General features: G+C 42.0%; 1 protein-coding gene across 1 annotated transcript in view; it reads right to left on the bottom strand.

The window, feature by feature from the left end:
- KANK1 (KN motif and ankyrin repeat domains 1) overlaps positions 1-20,483 on the bottom strand; it is a 148,075-nt gene extending 127,592 nt beyond the window's left edge. Inside the window, exon 1 of the mRNA XM_063455077.1 lies at positions 20,271-20,483. The gene's annotated coding sequence lies outside the window, so the exon portion shown is untranslated. The remainder of the gene's footprint in view (positions 1-20,270) is intronic.
- Positions 20,484-21,223: the final 740 nt, after the last annotated feature.

Raw genomic sequence — 21,223 nt, 5'->3', positions numbered from 1 at the left:
GCACATTTTCTCGAAGGGAGTGAGCGTGTTGGTTGCCATTTTTTGATTGAGTCGGTGGGTTAGAAAGCTCCTGATTAGTAGGAACCTGAAGTGGTCGAAGGTCGTGAAAATCAGTGTGTAATTTAAACACTTTGAGGTTGTTTAGATGTACTCACTGAGACATCAGTAAGCATTCCTTATTGTATTTCTCAGTAACTGGTGTAAGAATGCTTGAATTTGGAAAATCTTCCTTGATTCCAGTGCCAAGCAATTACTCACAGTCATGTACAAGCAGTAATGAGGCCTTTTCATACAGCATACTATTAGTTTAGAATGCAATAGGTGCAGTCGCTGAGTGATTCACCTCTTGCACATCCTTGACAGACATTCACTTCTTTTAAGGTAGCTGATTAATTTGAAATACGTATTAAATGATATGCTAATTGCAGTCTCTTTGTACATTCATACACTTGTATCAGCATGCTTGTGATTAATATTCATTTAGTTCACTGACACTACTACCAGAGTATATAAGGAAATTAGAGAGATCATGCAGCTTAGCATGTGCCTTTCCTAAAAGAATAAACACATTCTGTACTCCATGCGTACCAGTCTATACAATTTCCATGATAAGTAAGGCTGTTTAGTGTAGTATGGGTCACAAAGGTATTCTTGAAGCTGAAAAAAAATGCCACCAAGCTAATGCCATGTACATGTTAACAGTAGAAAAAAAGTATATATATTTTTCAGCTAAAGACAACATGGAGAAATTCATGACCAATAAGATTTTACAGAGACATGGCACTCTCAAATAATGCAAGTGTGCATCGTACATAGCTACCTTGTGTTCTGTTTGACATCTATTGAATTGCCTTTATGCCAGTAAACATAGATGGTTTAGCTATCACTATATTCACTAACCTAATTATTTGCTTGAAATGTTTCAGCCCAATTTACATGTTATCACACAAAAATCACTTTCAGTCAATGAGCTAAGCGCTGCAGACAGAGATATTCCAGCCGCAGAGAGGCTGCGAATGGCATCTGGTGGGCCCAGTGCTACGAAGTAAAAAAAATTTTTGCAAATAGTTTGACTACTTACACTGGCAGGGCACTTCAGTCACCATTACCACTAGATCACGCTGCCACTATGGTGTTTGGAGTGTCCTTTTAAGAGATCATATTTCACAGCAGTGGCAACATTTGCACATAAAGCAAGTTCTCAACTTCTGAGAATGAGTGAGTGAATTTTGGGCTTAGCACATGAGCACATCATACTCACAAATGTAAACAGGCACATGTGCTTGTTGGTATCATCAGGGCATTATGCATACCCCTGTCCGTTGTGTCAACTGGATGACAGACACGTAATGGTTTATTCCCTACACAACAGGAATGTGAGGTGAATTGGATAATGAATTGCAAAAATGACTGGGTGTAACTGTGAGCAATTGTAGTATGCATTCTAGAGGTAGCACCAATACCACAAACTGTGCATGTTCCTACACTTTATAAAACAGTCTACATACCCACAAATACAAACCTACAAAGCAGCTGTAGCACCAACACATAACAAAATCAGTATATGGCAACAAACACACACACTAATTTCAAATAAATTAATAGGACCGGCACATCAAATTACTTCAATGACGTTTTGGCACAGTGCTGCTTAAACTTTGCCTAGCCCTGCCCTAGGGAATACGTGAAGTTGAAATGTGTTCAACCATAAAATATATAACCAAAATACAAGGACCTGTTGACCAATCATGGCTCCTTCTCATTTAAGGGATGAATACTTCTGAAAGCCTTAGGGAATCCCACATGTTAGATGTGTTAGGTTGTTAAAAGGGAACACAGGTTTAAAGCAGTGTCGTTTAAAAACCAGATTAAGGGACCATAAATAGCAATGAAGCGCTCTATGTTCAATAGTTCTGTCATTGTCCCCCTGTAATGTAAAATGTAGCATTTTTGCATAAATTGCACTGTTTCCATTACTAGGTAACACTCCTCTAGTTGTCGTCGTACAGACAGCCTCCCAATGCTTCCCAACGGATTGATGATCTCAGTCAGCCAGAGAGGGCAGGGGGCGAGGGAGAACAGTTAAGTAAATCTCACTTTTCTCAAGCACTCACTGGACACCTAAACATCTGCACTATCCTATAGCACTAGGAACACATATTTGCATTCCTAACCCCACAGTACTATTTAGTCAAATTGTCATGGAAGATTATTGATTTTTAAAATGTTTACATTTTTTAAATTTCTAATTGACTTAAAATTGCAGGTTCCATTGACTATTTACATTTTCCCTCATGGAGCGTTAGACTAATAATTATGGCATATTAGACTTTTTATACTAAAATTGTCTTCAAACTGAGATTATAGGCAAAATTTGTTCTTAAAATGATCTCCAAGGCGAATAAAGGGATATAATCCCCAATCTAAAGCGGCTGTACAACTCACAAAGGCCACTAAGCTACTGGTGACACCTGGGCGAACTAACGGGTACCAAACATGCCAAAATTGCAGCGAGAATCACCCGAGTACCATATGCGGCCTACAAGCATGGACGGCGCGGAGGAGGCGGCCGCTCCTCCGACGCCATCCACGACTGGACTCTTGATAATGGGCCCTCGTTTCCTCCCCCCACCCCCCTTTGGACTGGCGATTACGCCACCCCGGAGCCCCCTGTATCGCCCATGGCGACGAAACTCAACACACGACAAGCCACAACGGCGCACAAAAGCCAGAGTCAAGCACGACACACCAATAAACCTCAGGCAGAGGCAGGAGAGGGAGAAGAAGAGAACGACGCACCCACATCCAGGTGCCTACTCACCTCGGCAGCCAAAACGAAGCCCACAGCAAAAGATCAACATGCCAGCAGCACCAAAGGCCTCAAAATGGCAACGAGGGGAAACACATCCACTGCCCCAACGACAGGCAATCCGGGCACCTGGAGAGCATGGGAGCACCCTAACCAGGAACGCAATGCAAAAAGGTTTGCATAATGCCGACATTTCCCAAGCTGGGTATAGGCTGAGGGGAAACCCAGCGACAGGGAAGGCCCAGTAGAACTTGCTTACATCCCTCCCTCACCATTAAGGACGCATTCCAGTCCCTTTTGCAGCCTCCACAGCTTGATCTCCACAAGACCCAGCACAGGCCTGTGTACCCCTTTATGCCTGACACTTCTCTTCTCCTGTTATTAATAGGCTAGTTATCTGCTACGTACATACAGGTCATCTTCTAACCTAGCTTGTTTCACCCTATGACTTTTATTAGGTTTTATATTATAAAATGTGCCACAAAATATATCAACCTGATCTCTCACCTAATTATCATACAATTGTGCTGTCAATTGTATGCCACAATGATGTTTAACACTGTTGCTGTCTCGCTTGTCACAGCTGTCGTGGCTTTCACAAGCGTATTGTTATGCTTTGCACAGAAAAATAAAGAATTTAAAATATATATATATATGTAAAAGTAATAATTTTTTTAAAAAGTGCTAAATGTCCCTTTCTTGCAGCAAATTCCCTGAATCTGCGGCAGCACCTCACCCTTAATAAATAAATCTAAGTTTTAACAGCATACTGCCCTGATTGTTTCACCATAAGACTTCTATGCTAGTTACATTTCGAGTAACAGAAACCGATGTAAATGACTCACATGGAGAGGTTATAAAAAGCAAAATAAGCATTTATTTTAGGTGATAGACAGCACATTTACAAGTCACATGGGGACTCTACTGAAGGGCATGTGCAATTAACCTTGGCTTATCTACAGGTCCTTCCTCCCAAACCCTCTGGCTGGAGTCAGTCTATTAGTTTCCACTTGTTTGGAGGGTATAAAGCCTATGGTAAGAATCAATCACTTAAAAAGTCTTATCTAAGCACTTGAAACTTTTTTTTTTCTTTTTTAACTGATAAAACATAAAAGTTAATTTGATAAGCGAACTTAAAACGTTGAAATCTCCAGCAGCTAATCCGCTTGTTAATAAAGAAGTTCTATTTGAATGTTCCAAGCTGAGGAAGTAGCCGAGTAATGAATTAAAAAAGGGAGAAAAAAAACGAGAACAAAAAGTTTAGATCATATTAAGATGGGAATACAAAACAGCATTAAAATGTCACCATCACGGGGGCGTGGCCGACCACGGAGCAAGATGGCCGCATGAATTCTTGCTCTGGCACCCTGGGCACATAATCCACTTTAATCTGGCGACATAACGCTGCATCCAACAGAATTTAAACAAAATGTCTCACAACAAAAGCAAAAAGAACTCGGCCAAACCGGACAAGATGCATTTTTTCAACCAGAAACAGCCACAGCTGGTTGAGTCGCACCAGGCCGCAAATGACACCGGAGACCCAGGCTCAGAGGCCGGAATGCAAGGCCGGGGACCCGGCTTACAAGCAGACTCTGCCCCAATTACGAAGGCAGACCTCACAGCAGCACTGGAAATTCTCTCCAACAAATTAGTGACCACATGGCAGCACACAGCGGACGCCATGCGGAGGGACATACAAGAGCTAGGGAAGCGGACATCCCACATGGAAGATAAGTGTGATGAATTCGCAACAGCTCACAACGACCTAGCAGGGACCGTGGAACAATTAAAGACGAAACTTACCTACATGGAAGAAAAACTGGCGGATCTCGAGGATAGGTCCCGCCGAAATAATCTCCAACGGACATGTTGCTGGTAGACAGGGTGCACCGCATCCCGAAACCTCGCTTCCTCCCGCAGTCAGTTCCGAGGGATGTACTCCTGCGCGCCCACTACTATCATATCAAAGAAATAATCCTCCGGAGGAGCAAGATGAGGGCGAAGCCTCCAACAGAATTCCCCAACGTGAAAATCTTTGCGGACTTCTCAGCGACAACACTCAAGAGGAGGAAAGAATTTCATCAAATTACTACCACACTACGCGCACAAGGCCTAAGGTACAGATGGGGGTTTCCCACCAAACTTATCATCACTAAAGATGGCGACACCACTATCATACCCACCCCCGAAGAAGGCCTGAAGCAATTGAAGGCCTGGGACCTGCCTGTGGAGGCACCCGAACACCAAACGAAATCGTCCGGGCACCTCAAGCCCGACTGGAAGAAAACCTCTAAAGGACATTAAAGCCAGTTGACTCACTGGTTTATGAGACTGAGACAAAATCAAATTAACAAGCACGGACTCAATGGGACCGGGCCGGGCAAACATCGCTAGATCGGGGCCTCCCGCCGAAACAGTAAACTGTGACGAAGTGTAAACGGAGCAGGAACCGAACCGGGGGTCCCCGATCGAGGTAAGCCGGCACAACCACAGGGCCTCCCTTATATACCCTTGTACGAGAACACGAGACTTACCTCTGTGAAAGGGCGAGAGAATCCATCACCGCCATTACTCTGGGCCTCACGCCACTCCGACAACGAGGCGCAAGCAGAGCCGGGGTGGACGTGGGAGTCCCGGGCCTACACACACTCAACACGAACTGTGTAACCATCTCCTGGCAAGAGGTATGTGGGTCAAGAATAGACTGTTCAAAACCTAACCTTCTCGGACCGGGTCTTCTACCGGCCCGTGACGAGGCTCAAGCAGAGCGGGAGCCGCGGTGGGAGCCCCGGACCCGCATTAGTGAGAACAGGACACACCACCTTCCCCCCCTGAAATAGGTGCTACGTGGAGAGCCAATATAACTTTCCCGGTCTCTCCCGATCAGCCTGAGTAACTGGGCCTCGAGCCGCACTGGCGACGAAGTGCAAACAGAGCCGGTGCGGATGTAGAGACCGAGGCAGAACCCACAGCTTTGACTCAACATGCACGAGCGGTATTCCCCAAGAAGAAACATGTACTTTTTATTTTGGCTCTCTTTCCCCTTTCCCCTTCTCTTATGCTTACAAATGGAACAGACAGGCCGCATGTGGACTACTCATACGGAGCTGGGACCTCCCGCCGGCCTGTGACGAGGCGTGAGCAGAGCCGGTACCGGCGCGGAGTCCCCTGGGTCCGGACTAACATTTGTGAGTGTGCCAAATATCTTTGCAGTTCCCCCAAATTTCAGATCACCATCGAGGTGAGAATCCCCGAGCACGGCTCGTACCACGCATCACAGGACATGTGTCGCTCCACAGAGCCGGGGAACCCAAGAATAGAGACTCAATACAACACCATGGCCTGCTAGACATGTACCATAAAAATGTAATGTATTGGGGAACGAAACATGGTATACTAGACAGAAAAAGCAACTGGGGAAGGGACAGGATAAAAATGAGGGGATAGAGTGGGAGGGAATGCTTGTATGGGGTTTGTGGGGAGGGGGTGGGGGACGATGGCAAGTCAGATGGGAGGTAATGGGGAAGATCCGTTATGGAATCTTGAGCAAGGGGAAGTTAGGTGGTATATACAATGTGTTAATATGCTAACTGATATGTCGACCCCCCTACTCACCTACGGGCCCCACAGACCATAACATACTAAGCCACACGTATTGGTTACACCCATGACGAACCACATGACAATACAGAGATACTAAAGAGCCCCAAGAGCCGCAACTAAACCCCGGTCCCAGGCCCGAACCCAAGCCCGTGCACCTTATGTAAGCGAAAGCAGCCAAATAAAAGAGCTAAACCGAGCCCAGAAGGGCGCCAACGACCACGCAAATGGAGGAAAGGAATTTCTCCACTTCCCCGAGTGTGGAATACCCACACGAGATCTCCAAAGGAGATACCATGTACATAGTTATCCCACCTCCCCTATGTCACCTACCCTTAACCCCACCAAGACCACGATCGCTCAAATTCCTAACGATAACATACACAATTCGCAACTCACACCACTATCAACTACCCTATAGAGGCAATGGCCCCAAGATCTGCTACCACAATCAAAGTGGCCTACCAAGGGACACATATAAAACACATAAGAGGCAGAGGGACAAAACTCCCCACAAGATAAAAAAACAAAAAACAAAAAAACCACCAAAAAAAAACAAAAAACGAAACAATGCAAATCAGGGCATACCGCCCAAACACAAAAGCAACCTTTTAAAATCCAATAAGTAAAGTATGAAAATACAAACCATAAATGCTCGTGGCCTTAACACGCCACACAAAAGGAGGCTTCTCCTTGAAGATGCGACTCGAGCAAAAGTGGACGTACTTTGCGTACAAGAGACGCACTTTGTCCACAACAGGGTTCCGGCCTTCGCCAGTAGGGACTACCCTGTACAATACCACTCAACTTATTCCACAAAGTCACGAGGGGTCTCCATTCTTATTCACAAATCAGTATCATTCGAACTTCTAACCCTAAAAAAAGATGCACAAGGCAGATACCTGATATTAGGCTGTACACTAAACAACTCATTATACACTCTGGTGAGTGTATATGGACCCAACACTAATCAAAGAAATTTTCTGAATAAGGTCCTCAACAAAATTCACACTACCCAAAAACAGTCCATAATCCTGTGTGGAGACCTGAATCACGTACTGCACCCTAAACTTGATACTACATTAACAGACAAATCACCCAGACTCAAACAATTACGTAAACAAGCGACAGAGATTATGAAAATACTGACGGACCATGATCTATATGACACATGGAGGTCCCAATACCCCAATGGTCGAGAATACTCATTCTACTCCCCGGTACATGGCACGTACACGAGAATAGACTTTATATTTACATCTGGGAACCTGCTTCCACACGTAGAACACAGTAAGATAGGGAATATTGTATGGTCTGACCATGCCCCGGTGCATCTATCCCTAAGGGACGCTTTCAACTTCCGTGGGACTACACAATGGCGTCTGAATGACACCCTACTATATGATCAGGAGTTCTGCTCCAAACTCACAGACGAACTAACATCATACTTCAGCACTAATGACACACCGGACACCTCCCCTGCTACTCTATGGCAGGCCCACAAGGCGGTCATAAGGGGCATTCTCATAAGCCAATCATCATATCTACACCGACGATCAAAAACAGAGTACATGGAGCTCCTGCGAGCACTAAGGGACACAACTGCTGCACATACGCAAAACCCATCCCCATCCTCGCAACTCCGCATTGACCAACTGAGACAGAAACTGAATGACATACAATTGCGCAACACAGCACTTCTGACACATAGGTTAAAATTGAATACATACACCCAAGGTAACAAAGCAGGGAAAACACTAGCAGCGCTTCTGAAGCACAAAAGACAAAATGCAAAAATACCATATCTTGTAAACTCACAAGGAAATAAAGTGCATAACCCTCAGACTATAAATGACATGATGGCGGAATACTATGAGACTCTATATAACCTACGGACGGACAAACAAACACACCAACCCACAAACACGGACATAGAGAAATTCTTAGCCGACATTAAACTACCACAATTACCAATACAATCCCCAAAACTGCTGGAGGATCACATTACCCAAACTGAAATTGCAGACACGATTAAAGCCCTCCCAAAGGGGAAATCACCTGGCCCGGACGGGTTCACAAATATCTACTACAAAACCTTTGCACATATTTTGATCCCCACATTAGAAAAACTATACAATGACATTATCACCACAGGAACTATCCCGAAAGAACTGTTAATAGCTCACATAACCACCCTACCAAAGCCAGGGAAACCCCCACACAAATGCCAAAACCTACGCCCCATATCACTATTAAATACTGACTTAAAAATATTATCGAAGATATACGCCAACAGACTAGGTACCATTATACCATCCCTAATCAATGCCGACCAGGTGGGCTTCGTTCGAGGCAGGCAGGGATCGGATGGAACCAGAAAATTGATCAACATCCTTCACAAGATCCAGAAAACGGGGGAACCCAGTGTGGCTCTGTCACTGGACGCGGAGAAGGCGTTTGACAGGCTACACTGGGGATACCTAAAAGCAGTACTAAGGAAATTTGAGTTCCCAAACAGCTTCATTACACTAGTCTCAACAATTTATGACAATCCAACAGCAAAAACAGTCAACGGGGGGTTCTCCTCCAGGCCATTCCACATCTCAAACGGTTCGAGGCAGGGCTGCCCACTGTCACCCCTACTATACATTCTAGCTTTGGAACCACTAGCACAAAGTATAAGGGACTCTGATAACATACAAGGGATCCAAATAGGCGAGAGCTAAGATTACTCTGTTCGCAGACGATGTCATGCTTACCTTGGCTAAACCTGACATCTCTCTACCGGCTCTTCAATCCTTAATACAACTGCTCATATTACAAATTAAATGTTACCAAGACGCAGGCTATGGGTCTCAATATCGCAGAGGACCAACTAGCAGTCCTACGCAGCTCACATGCATACGACTGGAAAAGCGACCACCTAACCTTCCTAGGCATCAATCTCACACCGTCCCTGCATAAACTACACAAGGCGAACTACACAAAATTATTAAAAGACATTAGATACCAACTCCAAGGCTGGACAGGGAAATATGTCTCCTGGTTAGGTAGAATCGCGGCAGTGAAAATGATGGTTCTGCAGAAACTACAATACTTGTTTAGGACTCTTCAGGTTAGAGTGCCGATACATTTCCTCACAGAAGCCCAACGAGTCCTGAACCAATTCATTTGGGGGGGGAAAAGACCCAGAGTTGCGGCAAGTATACTATATAGACCCTTTAAGGCAGGGGGAATGGGAGTACCGGATGTGAGAAAATATTATACAGCAGCCATGTTAAACACACTCATATCCACCTTCCACCACAAAACACCGCAGATCTGGAGCCAAATAGAGGCGGCACACACAGGTGGGACTATGCTACCCACGCTCATATGGATACCCAAACATAAACGACCTAAATACACAGACATATGCCCCACAACGGAGGCAACACTCCATGTCTGGGACAACTACTATAGAAAACAATACACAGCGACACACATCTCCCAAGCTCTACAGATCCAAGCTCTCAAAATCCTGATCCCCGGATTTGATTGTGGAGTGTGGAACAGATGTGGCATCGACAACATCTCCCAGCTAATGACGAAAGGCCGACTAACGGACTTTCCAACATTGGTTGAGATGTTTAATATCCCAAATAAAGCATATTTTTCTTACCTGCAACTACAGTCTTGGATGCACAAACATATGACACAGCATAAGTCACAAAACCAGGGCCATGAGCCCACTGATATGGAAAATCTATGCACTACGCGCAAACCTCCCCAACGGATGCTGTCAGTGTTATACAAGCTACTCCAGAAGGACGAGCAGGTAGAGACACTAAGCTATGTAAGAGCATGGGAAAAAGAATTAAATCACAACTTCTCAAGCGACACATGGTCTAAGGCCCTTACTGCACACAAACACCTCACTCTGAATGCATCCCACGTAGAAATTAGCAGGAAGGTGTTGTACCGATGGTATATGGTGCCAACCAGGCTACACAAAACAGATAAAGGCAAATCAGCTGAATGCTGGAGATGCAAGAAGGAAGCGGGAACAATGACCCACATATGGTGGTCATGTCCAGCGCTCAAATCCTTTTGGGAAGGTATATCAAAAGCCATATTGGAGGTAACAGGTACCACAATGCCTCATACGCCAGAAACGTACCTACTATTAGTACTGCCATCAAAAATGCATAAGGCCGACAAATACCTAGCCTACCACATAGTCATAGCAGCACTCACGTCAATTAGCAGAACATGGCTAAACACAAACCCACCCAGTGTTGACCAATGCATCACCTCAATAGACACCACTAAGAAATACGAAAAGGCAGCACGACGACTAAGAACCACAAACAAATATTGGCAAACAGCATGGGAAAAATGGGATGCATGGTGCAAAGCTACCAGAAGGTGTACTCCAACATAGCACCAAGCCATCGCACCCACCTACATTTCCCGGAGTAGCAAACACTGAGGAAAGTGATCGACCCCTCTCCCCTTGCCCCACCCTTTCTTCCCCTCCCATACCCCCCTTAATATGTTAAAATATGTAAATCTTTATAATCATCAGATGAACGAGAAACGGGAACAATTGCAGTTCATGTATATTGTAACACTTTTATAGGTTCCTGAAAATGTTTGACGACAACATGCACTGTTTATGATGTAACCTTTATGCGATGTAATTATGCTCGTTTGTCTGGTTTTCTTTTTCCTTTTTGAAAATTCAATAAAATATTGAACATAAAAAAAAAATGTCACCATCACGGTCTTAGGACTTTGCAGAATTTGCAAAGACGCGCAACAATGCATCGCCACAGGGTTCTGGTGGATGGGGGGGAGGCAGCTGAAGGTGAATCCTACTTACCTGAACCTGTCCCTGGCGGTTGGTCCTCTCAAGCTCAGCGCTAGGAGCCGACATAACTGCTGAACTCGAGCGCATGTGTAAGAGTACAGCATGGCGTTATATGTTAGTAACGCCAATTCCCTGCAGCTGTCACTTGTGACAGCTCATAGAGGAGCCTGTTATTGGACCAAGGCTGTCCAGGCTGTGTGTGTGTGTGTGTCAGACTTTCTGCCTTTGACTGTGTGTGTGACTGCTTCTTACTGTCTGCTTGTGACTGTGTATGGCTGTATGCATGCAACTTAAAGACTGTAAAAAGTGGCTATGCGCCTGGGACTATGTACTTTGCTGCAGAGGGATTTAGATAGACTGGAGGACTGGGCACTCAAATGGCAGATGCAATTTAATGTTGAAAAATGCAAAGTTATGCACTTCGACGTAAAGAATACACAAGCAACGTATACCCTTAATGGAAGCGAATTAGGGATAACAATACACGAAAAGGACTTGGGAATTGTTTTAGACAACAAACTATGCAACAATGTGCAATGTCAATCAGCAGTGGCCAAGGCCAGTAGGGTATTGTCATGCATGAAAAAGGGCATTCATTCTCGGGACGAGCATATCATTTCCCCTCTTTATAAATCACTGGTAAGACCACACATTGAATATGCTGTGCAATTTGGGGCACCTGTTCTAAAGAAGGATATTATGGCACTAGAAAAAGTGCAGAGGCGGGCTACAAAATTAATAAAAGGAATGGAACATATCAGCTATGAAGAAAGGTTAACAAATTTAAACCTATTTAGTTTAGAAAAACGTCGCCTGAGAGGGGATATGATAACATTATACAAATATATTCGAGGCCAATACAAACCATTGTGTGGAAATCTATTCACAAACCGGACTTTACATAGGACACAAAGGTCAAGGCAAAGGAAAGGTTTTTTTACTGTAAGAACAATCAGGATATGGAATTCTCTGCTTGAAGAAGTGGTTTTATCAGAGTCCATACAGATGTTCAAACAGCTACTAGATGCATACTTGCAAAAACAGAATATTCAAGGATATAATATTTCAATGTAGGGTAATAACTGCTTGATCCAAGGATAAATCTGACTGCAATTCTGGGGTCAAGAAGGATTTTTTTTCCTAGCTTGTTGCAAAATTGGAAGTGCTTCAAACTTTTTTTGCCTTCTTTTGGATCAACAGCAAAAAACATATGTAAGGAAGGCTGAACTTGATGGACGCAAGTCTCTTTTCAACTATGTGGCTATATTTGACAGTATATGTATATAACTGTGTGCATCTGACTGTGGGACTGTGTGCATGTGACACTGCAAAAATACACACTAGCATTCACACATGGGCCTAAATGCATTTTTTAAAATCTGAATTTAATACCCCTATACAAACACTAAATCCTTATACATAAGTGATACATGGCTGAGTGGTTGTGACCAGGGAGGGGCGCTGTGAAAATGGTTTGCACAGGGCGCCTAAAGACCCAAGGCCGGCCCTACACACAATTATCAATATCTCTGTATGTGCACGATTTCAAGAAGGAACACTGCACGTACTCCTACCACCATGACCACTTTAAATCACTGAAGTGGTCTTGGTGGCTGGAGTAATCCTTTAAAGGACCATTTGATGGTAATTGCATCAGTGCATCCTTGCAAGCTCATCATCTTTAAAACTGGCCTCTCCTTTGCGCCTCATATCCAGAGTGTAGCTAAAACCTGTCGATTCCACCTTAAAAACATTGCACACATCCGCCCCTTTTTTCACGTAAGATGCTGCCGAGGAGCTTGTTCATGCTCTGGCAACCTCTTGCATTGATTACTGTAATTCTCTCCTAGTTGGTCTCCCCAGAAGCTCCGCTACAATAGGGAATGAATGCTGCCGCCAGGCTGATCTTTCTCACTAGTCGCTCCTCCCATACCTCACTCCTCTGTCAATCCTTAAACTGGCTTCCTATATCCTATGGGTGTAAATTCAAAATACTAACCCTTACCCATAAACCTCTAACCATCTCTAGCCCCCCTTTTATTTATTCACCGATTCATAAATATGCCGCTTCTCGGTCTCTCCGCTCACCTTCTCACTTCCGCTGCTTGCACCCTTACTGCTAACTCACGCTTGCAGGACTTCTCGCGGGCAGCTCCCTCCCTTTGGAACAGCTTGCCAACCCCATCAGACTCTCCCCTAGTCTTCAATTGTTTAAAAAGTCCCTCTAAACACATCTGTTCAGAAGTGTTTATAGACTCCCAGTAACTTATCTATACCTATCCATATCTGTCTCTTGCTCTCCTAAAGAGCCATACTCCACTCTCTCACCTCCAGTTACGCTACTTTTCCACCTTGTTTTCTGGTTTTCACACTTGTTGCCGTATTGTGTTTTTGTACCCCACCTCCACTAGACAGTAAGCTCGTATGAGTAGGGCCCTCATCTACCTATCGTTCCTTTGTCACTGTGTAACTGTCTCATTTATTGTAAATATACCCCTTTCGTAATATTGTAAAAAGTGTTGCGGAATTAGTTGGCGCTATACAAATACCAATAATAATAATAATAATAAAAATAATAACTCAGGAAATCTGCATGACTATCCAGACAGTCCCCTGTAGGCAGTGATTTAAACTGCCGATCTGGTAACGTGATTGGGATAGCTGCGGAGGGTATCTGGGCTCCCTGAAGGCCACGATTGTTAAGGCGTACTCTGACGTGCTTATACCGTTAGAGCCCTGCTTTGCAGAGCGGCATAGTAGGCCTTAATGGCGTTATGGGGTTAAAGTCCCCTCAAACATACCTTTCTCCTATTGTTTCCTCTTCTCTTCCGCTTTCCCAATCTGTTATTCTTATCTTAATTTCGGATCTATTTCTCTTTAAAACATAGTACAATGTAGGGACTATTTTGTCTAAAGTATTTTTCCTACACTTGACAATTGTGACAAAAGGGTCGAGCTTGAGGCATGCTCCACTTCCTTTTTCAAGGTAACTTTTCCACAATGCTCGCCTCTATCCTGTCCTTTCTCCATTGCCTCAAGACAGTGCAGTCCATTCCCAGTTCCATTTGCATCACACTCAGCTTAATAGGCATGCACGGCCTTCTGCCAAGTGCACCATCAATGTCATTTACGGTGAGCAAAAAAAGCCAGTGACCTTATGTCACTGCCAGCAATTAGAAGATGCAGGAGAATGAGAACTCAGTGCTGCAAAGAGGAGTGCAATTTAAGGTGAATGGGGGGCTGATTTATTAAAAAATATATATATTGAAAGGGAAAAGTCAGAGGATAACCCTTGAGGAGGGGAGATAAAAAAAAAATCCTGTGTGACAGAGCAGCTTTAAACAAACAGTGGATGCCTGCTGGTAATAGAGATTAAAATGTCATATCTACTTTTAGTTGTAAAGGAAAAGAAACAAAGATAAAACGTGCACACAACAGGAAGGATAATTACATAATGTTTTTCATTTTATCAGTTGTCTATGTAACCCCGGGGGTTGTAGTGCCGGTGAGGCCAAACAGAGTCCATTCACGCAGAAATCTGTGGTCATGATTGCTGCTTAAATTCACACATCTTATTTCACGTAGATTAGGCAGTTGGCATAAAAGTGTATAAATATATCACCTTCCATGACGGTTTTCCCAAGTAATAATATCCAATAAGGAATATAACTTACATGCTTACTATATGCATACAGTTTATTTACATATACATATTTACATATACCAGGACATACCATATATACTCGAGTATAAGTTGACCTGAATATAAGTCGAGAACCCTAATTTTACCCCAAAAAACTGGGAAAACTTATTGACTCGAGTATAAAACTAGGGTGGGAAATACAGCAGCTACTGGTAAATTTCTAAATAAAATTATATCCCCCCCCAAATTATGTTAATTGAATATTTATTTACAGTGTGTGTATATAATGAATGCAGTGTGTGTGTATATAATGAATGCAGTGTGTGTGTATATAATGAATGCAGTGTGTGTGTGTTTGGATGGATGCGGTATGTGTGTGTATGAATGCAGTGTGTGTGTGTATGAATGCAGTGTGTGTGTGTATGAATGCAGTGTGTGTGTGTATGAATGCAGTGTGTGTGTGTATGAATGCAGTGTGTGTGTGTGTATGAATGCAGTGTGTGTGTGTGTGTCTGATGCAGAGCCTTGGTGGGGGGTGGGCATTTTTATTATTATTATTATTTTAATATTAATTTTTTTATATATATTATATTTGTAGATATTATTATTATTATTATTATTAATATATTATTTTCATTTTATTTATATTTTTTTCGTAAACCGTGGCAATGCTCTGACCCCGCGGCTCTTGCGATACTTGCAGAGGGAGCCGACCAGAGGAGAGAGAAGGGAGCTGACAGGAGCTGCTGTGAAGGTAAGTTACAGCTTCCTGCCAGCCCCCAACAGGACCGCCGGGCTTGTAATGAGCCTGGCAGTCCTGTCTGTATTATGGCAATGTAAGTTGCCATAATACAGACATTAACTCGAGTATAAAACGAGCGGGGGTTTTCAGCACAAAAAATGTGCTGAAATGTCTTATACTCTAGTATATACGGTACTTGAAAATGAGAGAAATCTCAATGTATTTTTCCTGGTAAAATATTTTATAAATAAATAAATATAATCTATGAAGTTTCTAAAGCTTTTGATTTAGAAATTGTATTGCAACAAATGTTTTTGGCAATGTGATCTAGATAATTGGTAAATAAAAGATTTTAAAAAGCATGGAAATTTGTGCAATTTGCTCTACTTGCAACGCAAGCAGCCATTTGGTCAAATAATGTTTGCTAAATGAACACTTCCACTTCATAACAACTAAATCTCCATGAGGTATGCCTGGGTGCCATCTTACCTTCACTGATTAAAACCAATTTCAAAAGTTTTAACACTGAATTTGTGTCTCCAGGCAAACCTCAGTACTGCCTCCCACAGGAAGGTTTTGCCTTGGTGACGAGTGATAGGCTGAGAGCATCAGCTGACAAAAGGCAGAGAAACAATTATGTATTAGTTGATTTGGTCTCAGCTCAAAACAAATGGACATGAAAAATATAACTTGTTTTAACTGTTATTCTACCGTGTCTTGCCAACCATGCTAATTTGGATTTGTAAGTCAACATTGTCTTGCCTATAAAATAAAAAAAAATAAAAAAAAGCACTTTACATGTTCAGTTACTTGGAGCTGCAAACATGTGGAGTTTGGATTACTTTATCCAGGACGAAGCATAATACAGGATGGAACAATCCTGGAGACTTGCCCTTTCTACAGCTTGATAAAATGAACACCCCATGTGCCTCACAGAGGATACACGTGTTTAGGCTATCATTAAAGGAACACTATAGTGTTAGGAATACAAAACTGCATTCATAGCACTATAGTATCCCTCTGCTCCTATGTTCGCCCTCAACCCTGGCCAAGAAAGGGTTAAAAAACATTATACTTACTTCTGCTCCTCCATCAGCAATGGGGTGGCGTAATGAGCATACGCGCCTATTAGGTCTTCCCCATGGGAAAGCATTCAACCAATGCTTTCCTAATGGGATTTTCAAGGTGATAGACGTCCTAATACAAAGTGTGAGGTCATTCAGCATTGTTTCACAGAGTTAAAGGCCAGGAAGCACCTCCCAGACAGGCACTAGAGGCAGTCTTAACCCTGCAATATAAACATTGCAGTTTCTCTGAAACAACAAATGTCTTCATGTGCAGGGTTAAAGGGACACTGCACCCAAACCACTTCAATTAGATGTAGCTGTCTCATGCCTGTACGGTCAGTTTAAGTTAGCTAAAGAAAAGAAGAATTAAAGCAGAGAGGCTGCTTTTCATCTGTACACAAACAATGCAGAGTTAGAAGTTGTAAATAGCATTCTGGCCAAAAGTGACATATCGAAACCAATCTTCCCAAAAGCAGTTTTTGAATATTGGCGTGGCTTCCAGTTGAGAGCACATTTTTGTATTTTTTTTTTAATCGGATGTTATGGACTAATGCTCTGCCTGGATTAGTTCTGATCTTGAAATAACACAACACAGAGAGCTCTCTCGATTCTGAAATTGTGTTTGAGCCTCTGGTTCACTAAGAATATTCGCAAAATCTTCATTTAGGACAACATTCTATAGACAAACGCACACAACTAGTTCACAGCATTAAAAAGAAAAAAAGGAAGTTAATTTTGCAAATAAAGGGAAATAATTTGAAACACTAAATGCAGAGAGCCTGGGCTCCCAGATTCCATCATACTGCAGAATTTCTATTGGAATAAGCACTCAATGACAACATTTTAAACAGATGTTCAAGGTGACTTCTGTAGATAAATCATTTGAAAAGTTTTTCAGTTTGTGATAATTTGTATAGGTGATCATAAAGAATTACATTGAGGCCTAAGTCAGAAAGATGGATGTAAGTATAGAGTAAATCCAAAGCAACATGCGCTTCCTGTCAGCAAATATTGCAGTTTATTTTAGGATAAGAGAGAGAGAGTCAGGTGACTATTTGCCAGTTTGATTTATTCTAGCATTTTGAGGGAATCTGGGTAAATCCTAGAGTACAGGATGCACACTTGTGGTATCCAAATTTAAACTAGACACTGTATTTTACGAAAATTAGATGTGCTCATTAAATCCGATATCGCAAAATTTCTCCCAGGTTCGCCTTTGGTAGAAATTTAAAATCACAAAACTAAGTTACTAACACTAAACTCTGCTAATCCAGCCAATATTTCTAATTTAGTAAATAATAGTGTGTTTAAACGTCATTCATTTTTCTGCTCTACCGTTGTATCATTGCCCTTGTAACCTTTGTACATGGAAAACATGTCCTAAACCTAAACAAACAGGATACTGTGGCTTGATAACTATATGTGACAGGGGAGATTTTGCAGTCTTTGGTCAGGGACATAGTCTGGGACTAAAGACTAAATAAAGTTTCTCACTGGTTAGCAAGGCTGCATGGCCAGCATCATTTCCTCAAAATCATTTAATTAACATGAAGCACGTTTGGTGCTTAAACTGACCCTAAAGTCAACGATTAACCCATCAAAGGTAAAATGACTGGTCTCTGAATTTCAGTACCATTTAACGCAAACGTATACATAAATATCTCAACATAAGTACATTCATAGACTCACAATGGAGAAGCACTATATTCTTCACTCCTTATCATAATAATAATAATAATAATAATAATCTTTCTCTGTCACTCCCCCTGCATGTTGATAGTACGTGCATCAACCCATCCTTGTAAGCTCACTGCATGGTGTTATCTTTGATTCTGGCCTCACCTTTACAAGTCATATCCAGTCAGTTACCAAATACTCCCAATGCCATTTAAATAACATAAATACTCAAACCCACTCCTTACTTACGCAAGATGCCACTAAGGATCTAGTTTGTGTGTAGTTTGTGTCCTTCTGGCACTAATGACTGTAATTCTTTCCCAATTGGTTTCTCCAGGAACCATACTGCCTCACTACAGTCCATAATGAATGCTACCGCCAAGCTGATTTTGCTCTCCCATAACTCCTCCCATACCTCACCCCTCTGTCAATTGGTACACTGACTGCTTATACCCTATAGGATTCAATCCAAAATACTAACCCTTACTTATAAAGCTTTAAAACAGTTCTATCTTCACTACATTTCTTCACTGCTTCGCAGGTACACCCCTTCTAAGTCGCTCTGACGCTCTTCAAGTGCTTCTCCTTTCATACACGTACTGCTAACTCACAGGACCTCTCTTGAATGGCTTCATTGCTATGGAACAGTCTACATCCTCCCATCAGACTTTCAAGTAATCCTAAATCCCTCAAAACCACTTCTTTAGAATAGCAAATGGCCTCCAAAGGTAACGGTCATTACTCTCTCAACTTAAATAGTGGGTCCATTCTCCACTTCACTCCACCTTCCAACTCTGTTAATTTTTCATCCTGTTACCAGGGATTTTCTATCCACCAACCTTCCTATTGTTTATAGCCCACCTTCTCTAGATTGTAAGCTCATTCTTGCAGGGTCCTCATTAACCTATTGTTCCTGTCAAAACATGTAATAGTTCATTTATTGTTCCCTCCTTTAAAACATTGTAAAATGCTGCAAAATAAGTTGAAGTTATATCAATTCTAATAACAATCATACATTTACTGTATTCTATATTTGGCACGCACTCTATTTGTGCATAGCAGGCTTCCATTGCTGTTAGCCAAATAAAAAACAAATCAACGAAATGCCAAATATTCTAGCAGTTGCAATTTTGCCTAAACTATGTAAGTTTTTGCTTATGTGAGAAAACCATCAATACCTACACATGACAAATGGCCAGGCTATGTGTTGTGTACACAAGTGTAATATAATCTACTTTTTTTTTTTTTACCAACTCTGTACTACAGCATTCTCTGTATGAGTAACATAAAAGTCAGAAACTTGATTTTTGGAAGCAAATTGAATGGTGATCAATCTATATTTACCAAAACAGTGGAGATAGAGTGACAAACTTATACTCTTGATAAGTCATTGGTGACAGTTATGTGTAAAATGAGATTCTGAGGCAAAGGTCTTAAAAGTACAGCATGCTAAAGGAGCATACCATTGGTTTCCATGGTAACTGCTCCACTTTTAGAGTTTTGCCCTCACAATTAATCTTTATATAAAGCTTCAAATAGCTGCACGCAAACATGGGGCTTTTTATTTTACACTGAGCAAGAACAACATATAGAGATTTCTACCATTAACAGTAAAATGCAATCAGTTTTCTTGATAAACTAAAATCATGCAAGTTACAAAACAATTAAACAATGTAATTTTTTTTAAACCTCAAGTAACACAACAGGGCAAGTTCTTAGCATAGGACCCTTCAACCTCATGTTTAGTAACAGCAGCTAAACATCCCCAAAAAGTAGCTTAACAGAGCAATAATGAAGCCCTACTAAAGGCCTGCGATTGATTTAAGAATTAAATAAGGCTGAATGCAAACTTAAAAAAAAAAGTAAAACATTCTTACCTTCTGGTTTTACAGTGATTGGACCCTTGGCCAAACATACGATTATGACAGGACTCAAGAGCTGCTTTAGAACTCAAACAGGAGAATCAATGTGCTCCGTGCACAAGTTAATCTAGTAAATGACTGACCAGCACCTGCCTGTAGGAATGTCAGTGCAGGCTGCTCTCAAGGTCACTTCACATTAGTTACCAAGGCATTTTTCTTTTCTAGAAAACAAAAACACAAGAGAGACTGCTGAAGGCTCTGCTTATTTTAAACCCCATGTAAAAACCTACATTTTAAATCGCCATCTCTAGCAATGTCAGCCAATTGGTGCTACAGGTTGAACGGATTGGAAGTATAAATTCCGCATTATCTGTGCAACTGAAGGGGGCAGTCTCTGAGTGCAATAGACAGCCCTGTATTTCTTTTTTTCCTTCTTCTATTTTTGACAAACGTCCCCCAAATGATTGATAGAAAACAAAGGGAGAGCATGGGCAAAGGCTAGAGATTATAGCAAACACAAAACAGCTACAGTTAGACTGGTATACACAGAGTAGGCTCTGGTATTACTTGTATTTACACTTCTTACAATAATTGCAAAGAGGAAGCAAATTAGATTCTTAGGTGTGGGGGGAGGAAGGGGGAATAGAGAACCCGTTAATTTAGGAAAGACTGTAAAGTGGACATACAGGGATTAATCACTAAATAGTGAATTATAGTGGATTAAAATCTGAACTGAAAGGTTTAAGATAAAACAGCCATGCTGAGAATAAAGTGAACAGTTTTCTTAGATCCGTTTTTTTGTCTTTTTTGGCCTAAACATTCCCAATTGGATTTTATTTCACTGCTATCTGGAGTTTTAATACCTAAGCCTGTAGATCAGATCACCTCATATCTGCTATGTGAGAAATAATTAGCAGCAAGAGATGTTGAAGCTCATATCTTGGATGGTTAGAGCAGTGGTAATATCT

This window comes from Pelobates fuscus, chromosome 5 (genome assembly GCF_036172605.1).
Source record: "Pelobates fuscus isolate aPelFus1 chromosome 5, aPelFus1.pri, whole genome shotgun sequence".
Lineage (NCBI taxonomy): Eukaryota > Metazoa > Chordata > Amphibia > Anura > Pelobatidae > Pelobates > Pelobates fuscus.
This window is presented reverse-complemented; position numbering and strand designations above follow the sequence as displayed.